This window comes from Microtus ochrogaster, chromosome 10, assembly GCF_000317375.1.
Source record: "Microtus ochrogaster isolate Prairie Vole_2 chromosome 10, MicOch1.0, whole genome shotgun sequence".
NCBI lineage: Eukaryota > Metazoa > Chordata > Mammalia > Rodentia > Cricetidae > Microtus > Microtus ochrogaster.
Window position 1 is genome coordinate 3,382,676 of NC_022016.1, and position 26,710 is coordinate 3,409,385.

A 26,710-nucleotide genomic window follows, 5' to 3' on the forward strand; every position below is an offset into this window, starting at 1 on the left:
GGACTTACCACAGGGCAGGGAACCCTGACTGCCCATTGGACTGGAGAGGGAGGGGGAGAGGAGTGGGTGGAGGAGGAGAAGGGGGGAGGGGGGGAAGAGTGGGAGGAGGAGGAGGGAAATGGGAGGCTGGGAGGAGGTGGAAACTTGTTTTTTTTTTCCTTTTCTCAATAAAAAAATAAATAAATAAAAGGTTGTCACAGATCGAAAAAAAATTGTGCTGCTGTGGGGAAGCAAAATCAAAAGTCACATTACACAACCCCACATGCAATTTTTCCATATGTTTGTTCACACTTTAAGATACAACAACTGGGCTCATACGTACAGGGCCACTGAGCAACTCTTACACAGGGGCACTGAACACCACACATAGCGTATCATACAGTGTTTCTGTTTCCTCTGTGGCAGTAAAGAGTTGCAACCTATCAATAACAGAGCAGATTAATAAAATAAAATGCATGTCTTTGATTAATACCGTGCCATGCTCAGAAAGGCTGAACTGTATCTATATGAGGTAATGTTTGTTTCCTAAAATATGATGAAGTAAAAAAGTTATGAAAATAGTATTTATATTACAATACCACTTGTCATAACTTAAATATCACAAACTGGTACAACAAACCATATATTTTTGAGACTTTCCTATGTATATAAAAGTCTATTGGAAAGAAATACTTGAATAGAAAATTTATAGGTTCCCATCAGAGGAAGGAAATAAGATTACAAATGCAAAGCACAGGAGAAATAATAAATTACAAAATAGCTGTTCACTGTGAATTTTAAAGTAGGTTTACTATCTGAGGTATAGAGAAAATCACATAATTTTGTACAATAATGTTACCATTTTTTGAACATCTGCTGCATGCACTACCTATTCTCCTTTAACTATATATTTTTCAGATAGAAACTATGATGAATTCATAACAATTTTCCAAAGAAAGAAACTGGGGGTAAATTGTCAAAGGACATAAGGATAAAATAACCAACCCAGGATTAATAAATAAGTTGGCTTCTCAGTTCACTGGCTATTTCTATCTTCATCGGCCTGGCAAGTTACTATTACAAGAGAGAGTTTTATGTGGAAGTACACCAAAGAGGATAGTAAGGTAAAAACTAATTTCAGTTCAGTGCTTCTATGAATCATTTTTAGTTTTGAATTTCCAAGCACTAATCACCTTGGGGAATCCAAAGCAGCATAACAGAGCTAATCCTGGATACGCTCTGCTCCATTTTACACAAGGAGACAAGGCATTGGGATGCAACCTCAACCCTTTGACATTATGTTTGGCATATGTTAGGTACCAAGTGATTGTTTCCCAAATGAAAAAAATGTTTCAATCAAGACATATGTTTACATCAAGGATGCAGTGGAATATTAAGTAGCTCAAGTTTTAAACAATAGACATGTCTAGACAGAAATGGTCAGTATCAGAAACTAAATAAGAGGTTTAATCATAAAGAAAAAAAGGTTTATTTGGACATGTGAGTGACTGTTATAAGCAAGTGTCAAGACAGAATCAGTAACCATGTTAGATGTAGCTGGAAAAATGAATAGAATATAATACAATTGACAAAGCAGGATGGATACTGTCAGCACCATGGAAAAGCTAAGGGGTGACTTCCTGAGGCCATTACCTCGTGCCGGCTCCATCATGCCTCTCCTGACAACTGTATTAAGCCATCCCAAGAGACGTGAAACATTCTCATCACTGGATTCCGGACCTGGTCTGTGTAACAATGACTACGTTCTTTTTCTAAGGTTCCACATGATGGGTTATGTGTATGCTTTCAGAGTAAACATACTTGCTAAGATGACGATAGTGGTACATTGTCATCTACTAACACTTTTGAGAGCACACTCACCAACTTCTCTTTGCTCTGCCCCCCCCCTTATTTTACTCCTTGTGACAGATGTGGAGACTTTGGTTTGACGTTTAGAAGGAAACTTTTATTCACCTTTTGACAAATATAAGAAAACTGTTCTCAGCTGAGCAGTGGTGGCACAAGCCTTTAATTCCAGCATTAGGGAGGCAGAATCAGGCATATCTCTGTGAGTTCGAGGCCAGGCTGGTCTATAAAAGCTAGTTCCAGGACAGCTAGGACTATAACACAGAGAAAACCTGTCATGATAAAAAGGAAAAAATAGGAAACTATTCTCACTTTAAAGGAAAGCTTTAGCTGAGAATAATCAGAATCTCAGATAAATTATCAAGTTCATATTTCTGTCTGAGTTCATCAACATTTATACTATCAATATATAATGTTTCCCAAATCAAAGAAAGATCAAGAAAATGAAGGGGACAACAGGAAGAACCTTAAAGAGAGAAAAGGAGAAAAGTCATATAACTAGGCAGAATAGAGATAGATATATAAGGGTAAGACAAAGCAAACGTTAGTACAGATGCAGTAGAAAATAAATAACCCAAGTTAATCAAGGCCATTGCCAAAAATAATAAGTGGAAGCCATTAATGTCACCTGACAAAAGGCTTTTATTTTAATCCGTGAAACTCATTCTGGCATTTGCCTTTGAACTTAAAGTAACCCATAGTCTATCCCTTTATATGTACCGCTAGTTGACCCCATGTCCCTCTCCTTTTCTCTTCCTTTTTCTTTCTTTACCCATGATCCCTTACCATTTCTCCTTCAAATAACCAGATGAATCAGAGGATAACTCCTTTAAGCCATTGCACCTCCCTGTGATGTACATAAAATCTCTGAATTTTCTATCTATCATGATTGAAATTTCACTTTCCAGCAGAAAACTAAGTGGCTTACATAGACCAGACACAAGGTTATTCTTCTCCCCAGCACCAGGTTATTGTAAAGTCTGCCTGTGCCAGACAAAAGCCACAAAGGAGTTGGCCAACACAATGAGGTTTTCCATCTGAGGTTTTGCTTGACTGCAGATCTTATCCCATATGAAGGTTCCTCTGACCACAGGTCTTTTCCCATTTGAAGGTTCATCTGACCACAGGGCACATGATTTGATACTAGGCTGAATTAAGACATATTACAGAAAAGACACTACCAATTGCTCTCATTCTGCTACCCTTAGTTTAGCACTGGGTAGGGATACCAGCTGCTGGGCTGACAACCAGAGAAGGTAGCATGAAAGTGGGGAACAAACAGAACAGTAAGCAGCAAGAAGCTGAGCTCAGCAGATTCAGAATATAACTAACCTTCACCCAACTTCATTATTCTTATATATCAGATGAAGATAGTACAAATGGCCTTTTTGGGGCTAGAGAGATTGCTCAGTGTTTAATAATACACACTTCTCTTACTGAGAATCTGAATCCCATATCACAAGGCTCACAGTCATGCATATCTCCACCTCCAGGAGATCTGATGCCCTCTTTTGGCCTCTGCTAGCACCTAATATCACGTGTTTCATTCTAATACATAAATATTTACATACATATAATTAACAATACATAACCTTTCAAAATAAATCATTTACATTCATCATATGAATACTGAGAAGTAATTTAAGACATATGAAGCCTATTGAGAAATTAGTATATAAACTCCTTGAAGACTGATCAATTATTAATGATAATTTTTACACAGAAGGGATGAATTTCGAAAATGGCTAAAATATGTCAAAAGAAAATTCATTTTTCTTCTATGCGAAAATGTAATATTTGGGGTAATGAAAGTGTGGACTTCAGACATTTGTGAATGCTTATGAAAGATAATCATGATGATGAGAAGATAGCTAACAGGACATGCTCCAAAGTTTACAATACTGTGGAAAGGAACATGGGAGATGCCTATGAAATCATTAGATGGCTTCCTGTGTGAACTGAGATTGTGCGATGGGAATGAAGAAATGATACATGAGGAACACAAGAGTTCAGTAACAGAAAAAGCTGAGATCGGAGGCGTGGCTCTTTTCTCAAGAAGTTTGCTATGTATTGTTAATAAAGTCCCTCGGGTTTGGTGGCAAGAAGGGAGGTTCCTATTCCCTATGGTCAACTTGGTACCTCTCGTGAACTGCCTCTATCAAAATATGGGAAAATATTAGAATTGAAATTCTCAATGATGGATGGTCAATCCCCTCACTTTGTGTAGTAATTGTATACATGCACTTTCTTGTTTCCCTAGGAGACCTCACCATAGCACAGCCACTCAATCCTAGTAGCCCAGAATCATAGACTTACATTCATGATCTCTTACATTCCTGGAAAAGACATTTAAAACACAGTTATGTCTAACAAATCGCTTTAAGCTGTATCTCAAAAAAATTCTCCTTACAATCCCAAATGTTCATTGGGTTCCTTTTCTCCAACAATCACTGGACACAGTAGCTGGAATTTCAAGATGGAAAAAAGATCTATAAATAATTCATATATTTAGAATGTACAGAGCAAAGACTGTTTTGCTACAAGGAAGGCATTTAGAAACTTTTTAATTCTTGTATAAAATATATGTATCACTGCTTAATCTTTTATTTCTATACACTTTAGTGCCTTGGACAGTATAGAGCAGAGTGACATTTGAATTTTCTATGATTTTATATTTTACTTTCCAAGATTTATTTGTGTGTGTGTCCGTGTCCCAGTGTCCCTGCATAGAGGCAAGGAGAAGACATTGTGTCACTTGAAAGTAAGTAACAAGCATTTCTTATGTGGGTGGCTTGTTATACTGATTCTGGGATTCGAACTTATGCTCTCATGATAGTGCAGCAAGAATTTCTAATGGCTGAGTCGTCTCTTCTGCTCAAACCCTGTCTTGGTCCTTTAATATGTATTACAACATGACCAGCATGTGCATTTTCAATTGTACTAAAAGAAGAAATGTTATTTACCTACCTCATAGTATGCCAAAATGAAACTAAAATGGGATCATTTTTCCCTAAGAGCATCATAAAGAATAAAAAGTAATGCATGTACAGTGTGGTGTTGCCGTTCTTACAGGAAAAATGGTTGACACAGAACAAAATGTTCCCCTCCATACATACCTATCCAGTCAATGTGTACTATATTCTGACAAATTAAAATCCCCATGCTAGTCATAGATAGCATTTATTGAAAGTTTATTATATGCCAGGCAGCATGCCAGGTATTTTATCTCATTTGGTTCCTATGATAGAGACAATCTGTGATTTTGCCAAGCTTGTTTCATTTTCCTTTCAGACACAGGGCAACATTATAACTCCCTTATTACCTTTAGTGAAGTAAGGCCATGAGATTGAAGGCTGGCTTCTTTTGGCCTGCCCACAACATTCCAAGCATGATCTAATATTCTGTGTTGCTGTCAGTGCCTGCTTTGGTCGAATCTCTGGTACCAGGTGTGGTTAAGGACTGAAGATTAAAATTCCTCCCCCAGATGTTGTTCATAAATGATCCTATAGATGGCAGCCTCCTCCCCACAGCTTCTCTGCTCACCAAGTGTGTGATAGAGGAAGAAACAAACCCTTGTTTGGTAAAATGTAGACGTTTTGAAGCTGTCCATTACCAAAACTAACATTAATTAGTCTTTTGAGTTAGTTAAGACCTTCACTTGATGCTTTAGTTTAGAAAACATTTCTATAAAATTCCATCAATGTGGGGGCTGGAGAGATGGCTCAGAGGTTAAGAGCATTGCCTGCTCTTCCAAAGGTCCTGAGTTCAATTCCCAGCAACGACATGGTGGCTCACAACCATCTGTAATGGGGTCTGGTACCCTCTTCTGGCCTACAGGCATACACACATAATATTGTATACATAATAAATAAATAAATAAATATTAAAAAAATTCCATCAGTGTATCTATAAACTTACTAACAGTTTGCTTAGTTTACCTCCTTTTCTGATTAGCCATAATTTTGTCATTGTTTTACCCCTATTTCCTAGAACATAGTTAAATATTTTTTTAAATAAATATGTATATAAGATGATTTGATGCAGTGATTGCTTTTATAGCAATTTAAGATTCAATATAATAAATGTCAATTTATAAATATGAAACTATCTGATTCTGAATTGATATTCCTATTTTCTAATTTTATTACATTCTAATTTATTTGTTTGTGTGTAAGTTAAGGCATGTGACATAGAAGTCAGAACAATGTGCAAGAATTTCTCAACTACTTCCAGCTTGTGGATCCATGGAATCCAACTCAGGTTGTCAATCTTGGCAATAAGAATTTTTACTTGCTGAACTACTTAATGGGCCCTAAGAGTTCATAGTCTTAAAACTATAGCAACTACCCTAGCTGACTATTCCAAGCTTGCAGGCCATGATCAAAACAATGTGCTATCCCCTGCATCTCTGCATTGCATGATGCTCTTGTTACTTTAAGAACCAATTAGGCACTTCATTGCACTTATAATGACAGGTATCAGTGGCCAATAAGTCACTTCCAAATCACCCAGTGAAGTAGCTGGATCAATGTGGGTTTAACATTAACTCATCCATTCCCTTTATCCTTAGTTATCCAGACAGAATTTAGGACCACATGGACCATAAAAGTCTGGTACAATATAATATTATGACAGATTTAGTTACAATCTAATCGGCTTAAAGTTATGACTCATGAAAAGAGATGCATCTTTTATTGAGCAGGGAAACCGTAGGGATATAGGTCCTGTACGGTAAAACCTAGGAAACAGAACAGAAAGAAAAAGTTGGTTGTTAACATGGGGTTACTTCAGATAACAAGAGGAATACCCTTATTACTCTGACTCAGGTGAACTGATAGTTCATGTTTTCAGGAGAAAAAATACACTGGTGTTTCCAAAAAAAATCTGTCGACTTATTTAGAGAATCTATTTGCTTCAGTGGTTGTGGTTGTTTGAAATAAATTGGCCCTCAAAGTGGGTGATATAATTAGGAAGTGTGGACTTATTGGAGGAAGTATGTTACTGTGGAGCCAAGCCTTTGAGGTTTCTTTTACTTAAACTTTCCTCCATGTGACAGCCAGTTAAATTCCTTCTGCCTGCCATCATTATGTTAGGACAGGGCTCCAGCGCCATGTCTCTCTGCAGTCACCATGCCCCACATCATAATGACAATTAATTGAACCTCTGAAACTGTAAGCAAGTCACACCAATTAGCTTTTTTTCTTTATAAGAGTTGCCATGGTAGTGGTGTCTCTTTACAGCAATGAAAATTCTTACTAAGACAGAAGTTGGTACCAGGGACTGGGGGAAGGTTGTGATAGTCTTAAGGATGTGTTTGTTTGGAAGATTTTGGACTTTGGGACTTTGGGTTATGAAAGTAGCAGAATGCTTTAAGTACTGATGAATGGGCCATATTAGCAGGCATGTGGAAGATAGTCGTGTTAAGAGTTATTCGAACTGTCGGTGGCTCACTCAAAAGGTTTCAAGGGAGAAGAATTTAATGTGCTGCCTAAAGATCTTTCTTGCAATATATTGGTAAAGAAAGTGGCTGCTTTTTGCCCTTGTCCAAAGGGTCTGCCTGAGGTTAAAGTGAAGAGTTTTGGATTAATTCCATTGACACAAGAAATCTGAAAACAGCCTAGTATAGACTGTTGTGTGGATATCAGTGACAACTCTAATGGTGATTTATAATAAAAAGGAGCAAACTGAGCAGAGTAAATTACAAAATGAAATTTTTGAGGAGAAAAAGAGCACCAGAAAGTAGAGATAAGGATAGAAGAAAAGAGTTATAAAATAAGGCTACGTAGGCCAGGCATGTGTCAGGGTGTCTCTGAATGGAGGCCTAGTAGAGAGGACATTGTGTGAAGCTGTGGAGTTGAACCCTGGATTACATTGGAAAACACAAGATATTAGTGATACCAGAGTTGTGGGATACCTCTCTAAAAGAGCTGCTAATAAGAAGTGATATCAGCCAAAGAGAAAGAAGTGTCTTGCAGTGAACAAAACTGAACAGAGTTGAAAATCTGAAGAGCATTTCAACATCAGACATGGAGATGCAGAGTTTGGAGCTTGCCCAACTGATTTTTGGTCTTGCTTTGTTCCAGGATTTCCTCACTATGCCACCTTCCCTACATATTGGAGTGATAATGTATATGCTATGGCATTATATGTTTTTAATGTATGTAATGTTTTATGGTTTTGATTTTATAGGGGACTACAGTTAAAAGATTGCCATGCATCTCAGAAGAGAATCTCAGAAGAGACTTTGGACTTTGGATTTGAAACAATTTGGAGACTGTTATAGACTCTGAGGACTTTTGAAGTTGAACTGAATGCATTTTTTTTTTTTTGTATTATAAAAGGCTATAAGACTTTGAGTGCCAGGGAGTGGAATGTGGTGGTTTGAAATAAAACAGCCCCCAAAGGAAGTGGTACAATTAAGAGGTGTGGCCTTGTTGGAAGAAGTATATCACTGCTGGGACAAGTCTTAGAAGTCTCTTTACTCAACCTTCCCCCATTGTGGCAGCCAGTCTATTTTCTGTTGCCTGCCTACCAATATGTAAAAACTCCAATTCCAGCACCATATCTGCCTGCATCCCTTCATGCTCCCCACCATGATGATAATGCACTGAATTTCTGAAACTGTAAGCAAGGCCCCTCAGTTAAATGATTTCTTTATAAGAGCTGATGTAGTCATGGTGTTTCTTCACAGCAATAAAATCCCAAAGACATTAGTACTTAGCATGGTATGTTGGGGAAAGCACAGGAGTACATAGAATCAATGGCCTTTTATAGCTTTTGTTTAACAAAAACAAAACAAGAAGGTCCTGGGGTATTGGGACATAAGGGAATTACATGTTTAAACAGAGAGTAAATGGCATAGATAGAATCCATTTTCTTCAGAATACTGTAAGGAATAAAAAAGAAGAAAGACACCATTAATTAAATAGATGTAATGACCTTTAACCCTAATAAGGACATAAAAGTCTTTTGATATTTCTTGATTTAAGGTGATCAAGGCTCATGTGTTATTCACAGAACTGTAATGCTATGGTATGGTATGGTATGATTCTTACCTAAGTCTTTGGCCTTAAAATTGTCAGCCATTTGAATTAAGAAGCTTTTATCTGATTATTATCACATATTTGTTACTAACCACTGGTAACTGAAACACTGTCATCCAGGGCAACAGTTAAAGGGCAGAAGCTGTCAAAATTAAGGTTGAAGCCTAGCTATAATTACCAGGCTGTAAAATATTATTGAGCAATTCCTTCCACCTTTGCAGGCTGCAATTTTCCTCAAACATTGGAATAGGGTAGCCTGGGAGGTAGTTGTACAAATTGGTTTAAGGCATTTCATGATGACTTTCTCCTAGTAAATGTTGAAAAGTAAAAATATTTCCAGCACTAATATTATGAGTTATGATTGTTCCAGATAATATCTGTTTAAAATTTTGTTATCAGTTTGACTACCTCCCACAATACTGTCATTTTAATGTGTATGATACTTCTCATTAAATTGATTAATTCCTTACTGATTTCCTAGAACAACACTGGATACTAGAGTTGCAGTTGCAAGCCTGCTTTCATACTCAGCTCTCAGCAAAACACATTCTTTGAGTGGCACTGAGCAACGGAAACAAAACGATAATAGAAAAGCACAGACCCAAACAGGATATTCTTTAGGCATATGAAGGTAAAATGCAACCATAACAGTGACATTTTAAATTTGAGAGTCCATTCTTAAAGACTTGGAGATCATCACTCTTGTTCCTCTTACAAACTGCACTTAGACAAACTGAAACCCAAGGTTACTTCTTGGAAAGAATGTAGGTTATACAGAAAATCTCCACCCTGAAATCTGAGGATAAGTTCATATAGGACACCTAAGATTTGTTCTATTATTCAGAACATGCTGAAGCTATGTCCTGGTAGAAGCACATGAGGGGAAACTTTGACAAGGAATAGTGTTGTAGGAGGCCGCTTGCTTGTTTACCAGCTGCTCAGATTCCAGAAATAATCACACAGAAACTGTATTTATTAAATCACTGCTTGGCCAATCACTATATAATATTCCTATAAGGTTCTTACATATTAAATTAACCCATTTCTATTATTTTACCATGAGGCTCATGGCCTACTGGCAAGGTTCCCACATATCTGTCTCTGGTGGTGGCTCCTTGGCTTCTCCTGACTCTGCCTTCTTTCTCCCAGAATTCAGTTTAGTTTTCCCCGCCTAGCTAAGTTCTCCCTTGCTATAGGCCAAAGCAGTTTCTTTATTCATTAACCAACAAAAGCAAAACATAGACAGAAGGACCTCTCACACCAGAAGAGGTAGTATGAATATGAATTTCTGACCAATTTTCCTGAACATTGTCAGCCTTATCTCAATGATAAGTACCCACTACACAAGGTGAAAGAGTGCAGAAGTTTTTTTTTTTCAATGGTTCTAAAAGTAGAACATAAAGATGAAGGAGAAACTTCTTATTATAGCAAATGGAGATCCTCACAGATACCACAGCATGACACAACAGAGAGATCTACAAATCATGGGAGCCCAGTTTGACTCGATACATCTATTTTACAGGTCCTTCATCTATAGATTAGAGGACATTGCAAAAAAGAAGGGGGGGGGCAGACTGAGTGGGAGGGTTAGAATGCCAGTAAGTCTGCTGTGAAGCAGTCTCTCTAGGAATGGTTGCATAGACAAGAATGAACAATGACAATATCATTGTTAAAATGTTAACATGTATAGGGAAATTTTCATGGGCTCCCATGCCCTAGATAAAGAACACCAACAAATGGATGCTGAAAGAAGGAGAATTACCCTCTTCCAGAGATGAACCTCTTATTGGTTGTCCACTGCAGAGTAGGCAGAAGTAAACCCATGTATTGCCACCCACAAAAAGCCTGACTTGGCAGACTGTACACATATTTGTGTATCTACATATGTGTGTATACAAGTGAACATAAAATAACAATAATAATCAAAAAGAAACTATCTACTTAAAAGCAGGAGCATTGGAGGAGTATAAAGTAAGTTATCTAAGAGAATCTGGAGAGAGGAAAGGGTAGGAAACTGATAAAATTATATTTCCCTTAAAAACATATTTAAAAGTAAATTAAAATAAAAACTCATACTGTTTCATTTAGAGTTTTCTATTGTTGTGAAAAGACATGATGACCATGGCAAACTTATAAATGAAAACATTTAATTGATGTGGTGGCTTACAGTTTCAGAAGTTCAGTCCATTATCACGAGATAGAACATGGCAGCATACAGGCAGATAAAGTGTTCCATCTGAGAGTGCTGCATCTTGTAGAAAACAGGAAATTGACTGACTGTCACACTGAGCAAAAGAGATCTCAAAGCTGACTACTGTAGTAGCACACTTCCTCCACAAGGCCACATATCCTGAAAGTGTCACTCCCTCTGGGGGCTATTTCTTTCAAACCACCACACAAACTATACAAATGATCTATAGATTTTGCATTAACCTTATGAAACCCTCACTTTTTTCATATATATTTTTTAAAACATCCAAAACTCATAAGTAAACTTTTCAGACCCTGCTATGATTTGAATATATCACTCCCAAAATTCATACATTGCCAATTTGGTCAAAAATTTGCTATGGATTGTATGTGATATGTTCTAATAACCTACTTATTAAAAGATTTTTATGTTTCTATTTCTTGGACACCTGACATATTTCTAGGATAAAATTTGTCAATGAAAGCTCAGTGAGGAGGCTAGGAAATAAAGGTCCTCCTTGTCAGGGAGTTACAACTCCTTAGGAAGAGTCTGCCCAGCAAAAAGACACTCTCAAGTTTTTGGACCTTTAACTTAGACTTTCCAGCCTCTGGAACTGTGATAAAGTGAAATTACACTCTTTAAAATGAAAATGAAAATATTTCAGAACTTGGAGCATTTCAAACTTCAGATTTTTGAACTGGAGATATTCAAATTGAATTTTTAAAAACCTCAAGTTTTAGTAAGAAAATGAAAATATATCTAGATGTTTTGCCCAAGAAGGGTATCCATACAGAAATAGCAATGAGAGAAAAGGTCAGGGAAGATGATAATACTTCTTTAGAATTGAGCAAGTGCAAGAATATGAGATAATTTCTTCCAAGCATCCAATTTCTTACTGAACCGTGGTAATAAAGTATAGCAGGATGAATATAAACCACTGACAAAATGTCATCTCACTTCTGAAGCTCAGCATCACCTGCTTCTCAAGTGATAATGATTTCTTCTTCTTTTCTGCTCTCCAAATATATTTGTACTATACTTCTTATTTTTGAAAATAAAACTAGAACATAGTGATAAAGAAGTCTAGGAAAAACTCCTGATGTGTTCATGTTAGAAAGACAGGCTTTTAATATGGTCAGAGAAGAACAGATAATTTAAGGCAGAATGTGTGTACATACATATTTTATTTATTTCACACACACACACAAACACACACACACACTATATATATGATAAGACTTCCCTGTCTAGTGCAACTAAAACAAAACAAATGTATGACCATTAAAGTTTGATAGGTTAATTAGTTTGTGTTCTTAGGCATCATATAACAATCATTTTGATTAATCCAGAACACTTAGATTTATACTTGTTCTTGTACATATGTGGGGATATGTTGTTTATACACTGTATATACCTAAAGGAAGTATATACTCACTTTCTACATAAACACACACAATAACTAAAAGAGACATGAATACTATTTGACATAGGCCTTTTGCCCTATTTTAATTTGTTGTACTTCCTAATTTCTTTTATACCCTGAGCAGAAATTATTCCCAGAGCTAATTCAGATGTGTACATTTGAACACATGTCATCTGTTCTTGAAACATGTAATTGCACACAACAAATGCCCTGTAAGGTAAATAGTATATGTCATGAGCTTATAATGAATACAGGGTGATAATCTTATTTTTTTAAAAAAAGCAAAGAAATTAACATTTCTATGAGTTCATCTTTTTATTGAAATAGATGCAGAATGTATTTCAAAAATACTTAATAAATATGTTTTCCAAATTCCTTATTAATTTCTAATGAAATATGTTGAACCTCCAACTGCAAGAAAAAATTTTAACTGATAAAAAGACTAATAAATATATTATTAGGCTATTACAAAACTCTATGCTTATATAATATCAAATGACTGATGCAAAGAGACATAATTTGCAGTACCATTGCTAGATACTGAAAACTACATTTGCCACTTCAAAACACTAGTGGCTTTAACCTTAAAACATGAGGCTGGAGCAGGTAAGATCACTCCAGAAGTACAGCGCTTTCCCTGGAGCACGAAAACCTATGATTGCAGAGCCTACATGGTGGAATGAGAGAGAACCACTTCTCCACAGTTGTCCTTGGACCTCCACATGTACATGTACATTTTGGCAGGCACACCACACACACACACACACACACACACACACACACTACATAACTTTTAAAATGAGAACAAAAGCAGTTGCTATGCAGTGTATGAATATGGTCACACCCACCAGTAATGAGTGCACGTGAAATCTTTAGTACAATGCTTAATCCAAACTAACAAATGATAGTAAATTTTTATATGATTAAACTCATAAAATTTCAGTAAAAAATTATAAATAAATCATGACAGTTACTAACAATTAAAACTTTCCTTGTGTATAAATAAGGATGGATTCTGCAATGAGGAGTGAAGTTTAGGAGGGAATCCACATGGAAAAACAATTGTCACTGTGCTGGCCGTTGTACCATGGTCACTCATTGGCTTATATAAGATCTCCATCAGTTCTACTTAATAGATGGAAAAGTGCATTCCTGAGAAAGGAAATGAAGCAAATATAATCTTATGATTATGAACACAGAGAACTGAGATTTAAAACCACACATGGCTGACTTCAAAGCCATTGATTTTTTATATAAAATTGCAGATGTGTAATTTAGTTTACCAATATAGTTAATTTTCCATGTGTTTCTCACATTCAATCTTGATATGTAGGCTGCTTCATGGATCTGGAGTTCCAAATTCTGATGTAGCTAAATCTTATGTCATAAAATGTCCAATAAGAAAATATTTTTTGAGTCCCTACCAAAATTGGCAGTGAATGTAGGAGGTCAAAAGTTTGAGCTTTTGTAATTTTCCCTGAGATTGAGAGCAGATAGAAAAACAGGGACTCAGACAACACTAATTAAGCAGGAAATTAAAATAAATTCCAAAGAGTTCTAAAGGCAGAGAATGACTTCAGGGCCAGTGTCCTAGGTATCAAATTTCTCTGTGCCAATCCTTGAGTTATTAGAAATATATGGCAGCAGGAGTAGCCCAGCTATAAGAATAAATTATACTGTATGGAGGGTTAGAAATGTCAATCTCTACAATTTTACTCCAAAAAGCCTTGCCTTGCTCACACTAAGAAGAATTCAAGTAAAAATAAAATAAAACAAACAAGAAAAATGCTTGACTAGTTCAATATATTTTCTCTCAAAGACATTTTTATCCTCTCATGTTAATCTCAACTGATAAATTGACAAGATCAAATCTTTGATGCGACTACACTTCATTTGTCCTAACATATATGGATGAATAAAATGACCTTTTTCAAACTTTGTAGCTTATGATGAATCAGTTTTTAAAACTGAAAAGTGTCAAGAACCAATTAGCATCAACTAGTTCAACAATGCTTCTGTTCTTATTTATTTTACTTTTTAAATTTGTACATTCTTGACTGTAAGTTGGGCTTAGAGATTACATTGGAGTAAAAACAAAAGGCAAAAATTATAAAGTTATTAAATATTATATACATACACATACATATGATACACACATATGTATGTATGTATATGTGTATATATATATATATATATATATATATATATATATATATATATATATATATATTACCTGACCAAAGACAATGGCTAAAATCAGTTTCCTACCTCTGGTTTTCTATATTTATTACATACATAAAAATTCTACCCCATATCACATTTGGCCTAATTTTAATGCTTTCTACTGGGCTCTTACTTCAGGAGTCACACTGTGTTTGCTGCTGTGATTTTCCACAATGTGAAGGATCCCAAGGTCAAAAAGTTCAAAACTGCTCACTGTCCCAAGATGGAAGGGGATAGAACATCTCTCTGTTCCTTCTCGTCATTGTCAGTCCTTGCCCTTCCTCCTTGCTGAATGAATCTCTACATTTCTCTCCATATCTTCCACCCCATTCTAGTTTGCTCAGACATTCACAAATCTCTTCAAATTTCCATTGCTGCTTCTAATCTAATTCCCTTCCATATGTCACATTATTATGTGACTAAGTAAAATGATCATAAAATTGCTGACTTAAAAGGACCAGAAAACTCTTTATCAATATCTAATTGCATGGATTTTCTTTGTTTATAAGATATGCCCCAAATTCCTAAACATTATTCTAAGATTTCACTTGTAATAAACAGCCCCAAATTCTTTGTTTGTTTGTTTTTGTATTTTTATATCTAGAGACATAGTTTCTCCGTGTAACAGCTCTTGCTGTCCTGAAACACACTCTGTAAACCAGACTAACCTCACACTCACAGAGATCTACCTGCCTCTGCCTCCCTAGTGCTGGGATTAAAAGTGTGCACCACCACATCTGATTTACAACTCCAATTCTTAAACATCATTCAAAGACCTCACATAGCCTGATGCTTTCTTATTATATCATTTTACATCTCCTGATTATTTTATGTTTCATCTGTATTTAATTCTTTATTCAATGAAGAGTCTATGGTCCTTTTGTTTATAATATTGTTCTTCTCCTAACACCTGTAATTTTTCTCTGGAAAATCATGAATATATTTTATTCTAAATGCTAATTACTTGATTATACACACACACAAACACACACACCATATATATGTATATGTATATATACACATATATACCTATATACACGCATATATGTGTATATGTACATATATATATATATTAAAAATATTTTTTGTTGTCCTTACATAGTTACTTAGGTTACATCTATTTGTTGTCTACATTTCTGTCTAGCTGACATGCCATTTTTCTTGAATATCCAACATTCTGTAGTCTATACTAAAATTTAAGCTTCACTCTCTTAATCATTTATTTCCCTTTCAGGGACTTCCTGCAAGAATACTAATTACCTCACAATACCCAACTACACAGGCTTTTCTTTAAAATCAGGGAAAAGGTATTCATTACTTCATAACTTTTGTATTATGCATACTAGCAAAACTAACATCCTATAGATTTCGTGAAGGTTTGATACCAGCTTTGAACATCAACCTTACCACTTTGGGTCATAGCTCTATTGGACTCCGAGTATCTAGATGGCTGGGCAAAGTGAAATGAATCCTGAGCAAACAATTTATTAACTGATTCTGTACAGAAAAAAAATGTCATATAGGTACTCCTTTTACAAGTAAAATTCTTACCATTGAGTTTACGTTTTATCACTGGGATCTGGCCAACCACTAAGCTGCCCTCATTGAATTTCTTAATGCTGTCCAATGCTAATTGTTGAACTTCTTTTCAATGGTGAGAATATCTTCAGAAGTAATTCTTTTCTTAGCTCTAATTTTATATGGACTTTATTGAACAAACTAAATGTTTTAAAAATATTTCTCTTTTCTACTTTTTGTTTTGGGTGTGTTTCTGGCTTCTCAATGCATTCATTCATAACTGAGAGAACTTGGCTATAAGTATGCAACATTAGAATGTTAACTTACCTTAAACTTTCCTTTACCAGAATAATTAATGCATCACTTTTAAACACAGTTAGCCATAGTCTCCGAATGCAGACAAAATTATACATTCACTATCAGCATGTGTTGACTGAGATTTCTCTCCTGCCCAGTCCTGCAGCCATTCATTCCCAAAGAAAACACACAGAGGTCTACATTAACTATAAACTACTAGCTCAGGTTTCTTATTAACTAATTCTTACATTACCCAATTATTCTTGTTTATGTTAGCCACATGGCTTGGCACATTTTTCAGTGAGGTGTTCTCACCTTGCTTGCTCTGTGTTTGAAAAGAAAAAAAGGGGGTAAGTGCAGTGGGACATTTGTCTGTATCCTATCACTTGTATTTTAATAAAACGCTGATTGATGACTACCAGGCAGGAAGTACAGGTGGGGAAATGAGAACAGGAGAATTCTGGGAAGAGAAAAGGCTGACTTTGCAGTCAACACAGAGGAAGTCAGACACAGAAGAAGCAAGATGAGAATGCCTTGCTGATGAAAGGTACCAAGACACATGGCTAACACAGACAAGAATAATGGGCTAATATAACTAGTAAGAATTAACTAATAAGAAGCCTTAGTTAATAGGCAAACCAGTTTATATTTAATGTAGACCTCTCTGTGTTTCTTTGTGACTTAACTGTGGAATCCAGGTGGGACAGAAACCTCTGTCAACAAGCATATAACAAAAATGACCTGTCAAAGTCCCATTATACTATATAAAAAGGTCATGAGAACATTTCTTTTCTTTTCTATTCTGTTCTTTTCTCTCCTCTTCTCTTCTTTGTATAACAGCTCTGGTTGTCCTGGAGCTAACTCTTGTAGACCAGGCATGCCTCAAACTCACAAGCAATCTGCTTGTCTCTAACTCCCAAGTGTTGGGGTTAAAGGCATGTGCAACTACAGCCCAACTATTTTTTGAGCACATTTGGTTGTCTGTGTGTGTCTTGGTATTTATGGGAAATATTATTAAAAAGAAAAGACATGGATAATTTTCTTCATTTTATCTTCCAGTTGATTTATTATTTGGGTCTTATAGTTAACTCTTAGATTCATTCTGACTTAGCATCCTAACCAAAACTCAAGTTGTTGAACTTACTGAGGAATACCACTTTACCTATAACTAGCATTCCTTCATCTCAGAGTTGAGTGAATGAATGAAGTAAGTACATGAACAATACTTGACACTTGGCTCTACTGGATTTCGTTTTTAAATTAACTGTGGGATGTACTTCAATATGTCCTAAACATAATTATCATAATTATATGACAGAAAAGCATAGCATTTTGGCTCTACTGGCCACGCTGAACGGAAATGGCTAAAGGTTCTCTATGAGTAACAAGAAAAAGAAAGTGAAAGTGTCCCTCTCATTTTTTACCCTACTTCACTCTTTATTTCTAGTCTCTCAGGTTTGAGGCCTGCAAAGGTTTGGCTGCTTAGAAAGATATAAGGCAGTGAGTTAATTTATAAGATCATAGACAGCTAGAGAGTTGGTTTAATTGAAAGATATAATTACCAGGTGTTGAAGGCAAACGGGTTCATTAATTTAACAGACACTCTGTTAACTGAACTGTCCTCATTTTAATTTTTCATGACACATCAAGGAGGGGGAAATATGAGGACTGACCAATCCTGGGCTTGCAGATACTTAAAAGTCTACCCCAAAGGTAAGTGATCTTTTAACAGTGGAAGGATGCATTTTTTTTTGTTCTGTTTAAAGCTCCATGTTGTAAAACTCTGTAATAATCATCCATTCCCTTTGGAGGCTCCATGAAGCCCTTGATAATCTGACTTTGTCTGTACTTTTTGTCTCAATTTTCTGTGCAATTACTCATCATTATACTCTTTGCTTGACATACATTGAACTGATAACACTACTGTGTTTTGCTATTTTTTAATAATTAGTACTGCTCTTAATATTTACCCATACTAGACAAGAACATGGGTAAATACTTCATGTATATTAGGTCATGAGATACTCCTGACTATATGTGGTAGAGGCTGTTTCTATTTTAAACATGATAAAGTGCATTTGGGACCAACTATTTGTCTCTAATCCAACAAGTGAAAAATGTGAAAGATAAATTAGAATGAGGAAATAGCTGATTCCAACACCTGCTTTTTTTTTTCCAAAATAAAATTTTCTTGAATGTCAGTCTTTTTTTAGTATTCTTCAGAATTGGAAATTATGTCTTAGCAGATGTTTCTCCAATAGCTATCCAAGTCTTTGTATATTAGAAGACTCTGTGGAAATCTGTTGAAGCAAGGCTGGTACACATAAGTCCTTTTTCTGGTCAGTTATAGGTTTCAAAATTCAGGCTAATCTATGCCTAAGTATGGCTTAGGGAGAAATATGTACCTCAACACTCCTCACAACAAGCAGCTCAGAGCACATAGATGTGGCATTGAAGTGCAAAGGAATGCTTGAAGGAGGATTAGCAGTATCGACACAATCCTACTGATCCACAGGCTGAGAAGCATATTAGCTAGTACCCATGTGTATATAGTTTCCAAACACAAACATACAACCATTTGATGAAAGTCATGAAGACTTCCATATACTTCCATATGCATAGAAGTATAGGATATGTTTTACATTTGTCACCAGTTTATAGGATGTGGAGTGGAAGTGATACTACTAAATATATCAGGGTAGCACATCAGCTAAAGCAGGGACACTACTCTGTGTCTCTTGCTATTCAAGAAACACTTCTAAGTTTTAACAGCACTTTAAGGGAAAAATAAAGAACAGCTCTAATTGACAAAGAAACAAAGAAAGAATTTTCTCAAGTTTATCAAGAGTCTACTAAAACAAAAATTTAAGATATGTCCACAATATTTTTATGTATTTATAAAGAAATACCTGGTACACCAAACTTTTATCTTGATTCTAAATACATTTTAGGCATGACTACTAATTCAAATCATAATTCATTTAGAAAAGGAAGAATAAATATAGCCAAACTTTTGGAAGAAAACTGACTTTGAATTTTAGTGTGCCATCCCAAAGTATCTACACACCCCCAACTATAATGAAAGCTGACAATACAATTAACCAAATAGGGGGAAAAATAACATTGATTAAGTGCAAATCTAAGGAAGTAGTTAATTACTTTTTCTGGATAACTAAAGACAGTCTATGTTTCATCTTAATGAAATCTAAATGTATCGGGCCTTCTGTGGAGCACAGTGTGCTCTGTGTCGTGTACACTTACTTAATCAGGCATCGAACAACACATACATTATCTTCTTTGGTGAACCTACTCTTATTTTAGTACCTGTTAAAATGTCCTGGCTCCAAGAAAGAACTTGTTTCTATAATATGAAATCAGATTCTGACATGCTATTACAATTCCTAAAAATTCCCATCTCTTCAGAATATCCTTAATTAATGTCATGATTGAAAATCATAAATCTTCAGTTTTCTTTTAAACTCCTAAATGACTTATTATGGGTGAAGAAACATTTCAAGACCTCATTGAAAACAACAAACCCTTGAAAGCTGGATTAGTCATTCAGTTCAGGACATTTATACACTAAGTTCCCACTGTATTTTTGAACTTACAATGGTGATGGCAGTGGTAGGTAATATTTTTTATTTCTTTTAGTAATGTAGCAGAAAGTGTCACTTCTCCATTTTACCACTCAAATGTCTCAAAAATCATTGGACTAAAAATATTGGGAGTTTATTATCAGTGTCCCAATCCAACCAAGTCTGTAAATATTGTTTTATGTACTCCTAGCCCTGCCTTCTCCAGGTTGCTGGTATTTGTTTGTTTTGTTGGTTTGTTTGCTGTTTGTTTCTTTGTTGTGTGTGTGTGTGTGTGTGTGTGTATTAAATCGAAAATATGATTTTTCTCCCTCCTCTGCAATGTATCTTCTCATTAGCCCTGTATCACTAGGAACACCCACCTGTACCTAAGTTAACATCTAAGTTAGCAAGATCATTAGCCTACAGTTTAGTAGACTATAAACAACTGAGGAAAAGAGGATTGACAATGATTCCAACTTCCTCAAATGAGATTCAAACCCGAGAGGCTTTAAGCCAAAGTCTAAAGGATTTTGCTTAAAGAAGTTTCTATAACTCCTATCAGCTCATATTAAATCACTCACATGGTGAAACAAATGTATGTCGTATTAACTACTATTCCCTTATTGCTGCAGGTGCTTCTAAGTGGAATGAGGCAAAAACAATCACAACACACTACTCTTTCTTATCAGTGCTTGACTTCCCCAGAGAAGATTAACAGACAAAATTTGAGAAGCATGGTCTTTCTTAAGAAATAATACCTATGAAAGGAAACAAATGCAGAAATGGGCAAAAGATGATTTGTGGTATAGAACCCACACTGCTTCCACTCACATGACAAGGAGCTCTGGAGTGAGTAAAGCCCATCACAGATTCTACAGTGAGCCTAAATCCTTAGGTACTCACATTTTTATCCAATCAATCACCACATGTGACAGCCTGAAAAAGAGCGTGACCTCATCAACAGAGTTCTTAGCTGGTAGAAACAGGTCATGAGGAAGATCAGAGGCAGAAGCTTATAGCTGACATCATTCCTAGCATCAGACAAGTACCCCTTTTCTGAAGGCAAATCTGATCTATATCTATCATGATTCCAAAACAAATTTTTTTCTCTAAAGGAATTTTTTTAAATTTCTGTTTCAACTGAATATAGGTGTATACAAAGTCTTTACTTTCCAGAATTATCATTCTTCAAAATCCATCTGCTGGACTTTTGTATGTGCTAAGGCTCATTCCTCCTAAGAGAATTACTCTTCTGGTCAAGATGAAAACATGATAAACACACCTCTCATATTTCTGTTACCCATAACACAATCTTGGAGGACAACAAAGAAGGGAGTGTCAGAATAATAATGCTTTATTATCAAACTTCAATGACACAGATGCCCCCACCAATAGTATCCTCCAGATCCTTCCCATTCATATTTTAAATCCTCATTTCCAATTTTTTATGACCTACTTTGAGAAGCTCTGAGGCTTTCTAGGAACTGAACTCTGTCCTTTATACTAACATTATTTATAACAAAACCAACAATAATAGACTTAGAAATTCTAAACTAGCAACAATGTTGTTTAACAAATACAATCACTTCTCCATCTTAGTTCTCTTTTATCTAGAAGGAAAAACAATGGAGATCCTATTAAATTTGTTGTCCCACAGTGATCGAAAGGAAGTTATGCATATATCCCTAGCTGATTCACACCGGGAAAGAGAAATTAGAAAGATGTAGGATAACCTTAGCAACACTGAATTCTCACAGCCTGTCTAGAATTTAGACTGAGATTTACTTCTCAATTTGCTTCCATAGAAATGTTATTATTACCTCCTCACTGTGCCTTTTTCTTTCTCTAATTATCTTTTCAAATAGCAACAGTCCAGACTGCTACTTGCATAGGTGGGAAAATCTAAAAACTTTTGTAACTCATGGCTATAAATTGCAACTATACTGACCTGAAGTAGGGATTTCTGATCATGCTTTCTCCTATCACCTGCTGCCCAATTACCAACTACCAAATTCCCCATAAACTGGAGAAGTGTTCAACTCATATGAAATTTTCTATCAGTGTGAAGCTATCAACTAAATAGTCAGTTTTGTTTTGTTTTGTTTTGTTTTTGCTTCCTACCCAAATTATATTATGTAAGTAATCCTAGTCCTGCACCCAATAGACTCACATAATTCCCAGCACATCTCCTATACCCTCCGGCCCCAGGTTTACTGGAGACTTCATATACAACTCAGATGTGTGTGTGTGTGTGTGTGTGTGTGTGCGTGTGCGTGTGCGTGTGCGTGTGCGTGTGTGTGTGAGAGAGAGAGAGACAGAGACAGAGACAGAGAGACAGAGAGAGAGAGTTTCTCGTCATATTACCCCTATACTCATGTGTGAACATTGCTGAGTTCCTTGGAGAAATAGCAGAATCAAGAATCAAGGATTTTAATAATGTTTCTCATAATAAAGATTAATCTTGACATGGGCTGCCATGTTTTCCTGTTAAACACCAAAAGCTATGCTATTCTATGACCCTGTCATATACAGTTTATAAATAACTGAGATCCTTCAGAATTATTAAAGTCTTGATGAGTTGTTTTTAATTTGAGCGAAACACACACTATTAATTATTGTTCATAAATTAAGATTTACTGATATTTTATATGAAGGTATGTCTATTTTTTCAAGTTCAAAATAATATAAAAATTTTATTATATTGCATCCAAAATATGATTGGTGGAAAATCTCAAAGGTAGCACTTAATTGTCAGGGATTTTTGTCTTTAAAGGTTCATTTATAGCCAGGTGGTGGTGGCATATGCTTTTAATCCCATCACTCAGGAAGCAGAAGCAGGCAAGTTTTCTGTGAGTTCAAGGCCAGCCTGGTCTACAAGAGCTAGTTCCAGGACAGGCTTCATTACTATAGAAAAACCCTGTCTCAAAAAAAAAAAGAGTTTATTTATATCCAAAGGTTTAATTAGTCTGTGTTGGCTATTGACCACTTTTCTGCTCTTTAAAGGAACACACTTCTTTAAGATATTGAACATCAATAGAAGGAAGACAAAAAAGTCAAAGAATAAGTCAAAATAACTGTATTGAGAAGTGACATAGACATATAATAGAGAACCCCTCCCCAAACTTATAAGAAAATTCTTACAGCTGATACATTCTCAAGATAGTGGAATAAAAAAAATCAACATTCAAAAATCAGTAGTCTTCTTGTACAGCATGATGAAGATGCTGAAAGAAATCAGAAAAACAATCCTATTCTCAATAGCCTCAAAAATTAAAAGATACTTAACCAAGGAAACAAAATATTTTATTACAAAAATTATAAAACATTGAAGGAAAAAGTTAAGACTCCAGAAGATAAAGAAATCTATACTTATGGGTTAGTAGAAATAATATTGTAAAGATGATTGTATTATAAAAATTAAACTATAGGCTTGACTCAATCCCCACTAAAAGTATAATGACATTTTTATCATAGAACAGAGCAACAAAAACAGTGCAGGCACAAAAATAGACCATATGAATTAGCAAAATAGAGTATGCGATACAATTAGAGCCAACTTATTTTTAACAGGGCATCTGAGATCTACATTGGAAAAATGACAACTTCTCCCACAAATGGTATTGGGATAACTGGATATTCATATATAGAAAAGTCATGCAAGATACCCATATTTTACACTATATAAAAATCAACTCTAATTCAATCAAACATATAAATATAAGATGCTAAATTCAGATTAAAGCATAGTAAATTGTTTCAAAATATAAACATAGGAAATGGCTTCCTAGAAAAATATCCAGTCACTCAGAAAATGATAATAAGAATTGATCAACAGGATTACATGACTTCTGCATGCACAGGAAAGGAAAATAATTAAGCAAAGAAAGTCTATATCATAGTAGAAAAATATTTGTTAACAATATAGCTAACAGAGTAATATTATCTATAAAGTATACTATATTCATAATAGGTAATAGTTCTAATTCATGGAGTGTTGTGGAATAATCTTCTTGTATAATGTGAAAATGTATCACTCAGATTAGTTTGATAAAAAACTAGGCAGCCATGAGCTAGGCTGAATTTTCAGGCACAGAAGATTCTAGGAAGAAGAAGGGCAGAGTCATGATGAGACTCAGGAAGAGCATGTAGGAGATAAGGTAACAAGCCAGGAACTATAGCTGAGGTACAGGCATCTCCTAGGCACTGCCTGCAAACTTGAGCCACCAGATACCATTAGCTAAACTGAATGGAGTTTTAAGTTTTACTCATGCAGACAGAAAAGTTTATAGATATGCAGAAAAGCAGATCCAGACAAAAAGAAAAAAAAAAAACTCCAAACAGGTTACAGTGTGTTTAAAAAATGTGCATAGGCAAAAGAAAAAAATAGTTTATAAATAATTAGAATAGGTCTTTAGACAAAAAAGTAAAATATACTAATAATCAGCTACATTGAGATGAGAAATACACATGTAGTCTAGATTCGATGTGGTATTGTATTACCTTTAAATGTTTGGATTAGAAGTAGAGGGAGCACAAGCAAGGAACTCAGGACCGCGAGGGGTACACCCACACACTGAGACAATGGGGATGTTCTATTGGGAATTCACCAAGGCCAGCTTGCCTGGGTCTGAAGAAGCATGGGATAAAACCGGACTTGTTGAACATAGCGGACAATGAGGACTACTGAGAACTCAAGAACAATGGCAATGGGTTTTTGATCCTACTGCACGTACTGGCTTTGGGGGAGCCTAGGCAGTTTGGATGTTCACCTTACTAAACCTGGATGGAGGTGGGGGGTCCTTGGACTTCCCACAGGTCAAGGAACCCTGATTGCTCTTTGAGCTGATGAGGGAGAGGGACTTGATCGGGGGATGGGGGGGAAATGGGAGGAGGCCGAAATCCTTAATAAATAAATAAATTTTTTTTTAAAAAATAAATGTTTGGATTGCTGATGTGAAAATAATAGCTGCTAAGAGACATTTGGATTATAAAAACTATTAAATTAAATGAAACCTATATATTTTTAAAATGTCTTAACTCTAAATGGATGTCAAACATACGTTACATTGGGCAAGAAGCTATGATTTTGTTTCCACAGAAAACAAAAGGCTTTGGATTCATTCAAGGTGGAAGTAGATCAGCTTTGATTGGGGGAGATCCTCTGAAAATTCTGGCTACAGAAATAAACCCAGAAAACTGTCATGTAGGTGATGCATATTTTAATTGCTCTAACACAAAACAAAAAAAGTCATCTTTGGATGACTTGTGTATAATACACAGTCCATGATTATGCTAATGCAGAAATGTATGTTAGCTTTGAAAGGACATGTGTTTTCAGAACAATAGGAAAAGACAATGAAAATGGGTGGCCCAAGTCATCCATATTCTCAGAGTGCCTCTGTTGCAATTTCCTCAGAGTTCTGCATCTGTAATAACTTCAAAGTTTCTGGCTGAAATGGTGCAGTCTCACAGTCTTGACCATTATTCTAATTTCCAGCATTCTCCAAAGATTCTAGGACCACCCAAACAACAGAAAGCAGTCTAGAGAACAGAACACCCACATTGCCAAGAGATGGATGTCATTTGTTTGGTTATGGATGTTTGTCATTGGTTAAGGGCTTTGGTTACTGGGGATGGTCAGGGAGAAAGCTCAGCAAAGAATTTCAGATTCAGGAATCTTTTTCTGAAGGGAAAAGGGGAGATTATAGTATAGAAATAATGAATAAAAGGGTAGATTGTTGAGTCTACTTTTGAACAACTAGTCTCAAATATTTTACATTGGTTTATTATATTATATTGTGTTATATTATACATGTAATATATATTATATTACATTTATTATAGTATATTGTTTATTATATATTGATACAGATTTGAGGTTATTTCTATTATACTGTATATATGTTTCTGCTCTTGTTTAAGGCATTGTAGCTATGCAGCTCATTTTAAATGTAATGTAAGCCAGGCAGTGGTGGCACAAGCCTTTAATCCCGGTGTTCCATTTGGAAGGCAGGCAGATCTTTGTGAGTTCAAGGTCACCCTGGTCTACAAAAGCTAGTTCTAAGTCAGACACCAAAGCTACACAGAGAAACTCTGTCTCAAACAACAATAAGGAAAAAAAATGTAATGTAAAGTTCTAGTCCTTAAAAGCTATCTTTAGGATAATAATAAAGAAATATAAGTTAGTAGGTTAGTCATCTATAACAAACTGTAGTCATGTTAGGTATGCTTTCAATGTCAAACATATATGTTTTAGATAGGTAGATGTTCTTCAAACACTCCAAGTACCTACAGATTGTGGCATTTAAAATATTTTGTTAACATGGGGCTTTTCATGGCAGTGAGATATCTCTGCTCCTGGCAGCACTGATTTACTATAGAGATGATGGGCATCAAAGAAATTACTTTTGGAGTTTTCTTTCATTGTGGCAAGGTTGTCAATGGGTAAAGAAACCATTCTTGCCGTGACTGCTGACAATATGCTGTATAAAGTAAACAAACAGGCTACAAAGGAAAAAGACTATAAAATTTTGCCATGATAATGAAAGTCAATCCTTCAAAATTATTGCTTCACAGAAAAATCTGTCAGATG